Genomic DNA, 622 nt, shown 5'->3' with positions numbered 1-622 from the left:
GCTTTTTCTCCGAGAAGTGTGTGGAAGCAGGTTGGGCGCAGTACTTGGCAGGAAGGATTCCCTCCCGGACATTTGAGGCCAGAGTGGGATGCCTGTATCTCCTCCCTCTCGCCGTCCTTAAACCGCTGGATCTCTGTGGCCAGGCCATGCAGCCCCTCCCTGGCCTCAGTTTCCTTCTTGGTAAAGTGAAGTTTGCTGTCCAGAAAACCAAGCTTTCGGTCAGTGTATGGGACGCCTCCCACTTCTGGAAACATCACCTAATTTCTTTGTCTCCAAAGACTCAGCTCTTGGGCTTCTTAAGGGCCACTTCTAGTGCCCTCATTTTACAGATGTGGAAGCTGAAATGTGGTAAGAAGCTGATGCCAGGGAAGGAGCTCTGCCTGCTGTTATTGGCTGACCCCGTGGAATGGGCACCAGACTTGAATCAGAGATCCAGGTCCGGGACCTCCTTCTGCCCTGTGACTCTGAGCAGGAAATTTACCTTCTCTGGACCTTACTTTTCTTGTATGAAAAATAGGCCTGAGGATTTCACCATCTTCCACCTCCAAAGACTGAGAAGAGAGGCAGCAAACAGGTTTCCAGAGGACCGGCTTCCTTTGGGATGTGGGACCCTGCAGGGTGT

The sequence above is a fragment of the Neofelis nebulosa genome, chromosome 7, assembly GCF_028018385.1.
Source record: "Neofelis nebulosa isolate mNeoNeb1 chromosome 7, mNeoNeb1.pri, whole genome shotgun sequence".
Classification (NCBI taxonomy): domain Eukaryota; kingdom Metazoa; phylum Chordata; class Mammalia; order Carnivora; family Felidae; genus Neofelis; species Neofelis nebulosa.
The sequence above is the reverse complement of the archived record's forward strand: the minus strand, read 5'-3'. Positions refer to the sequence as shown.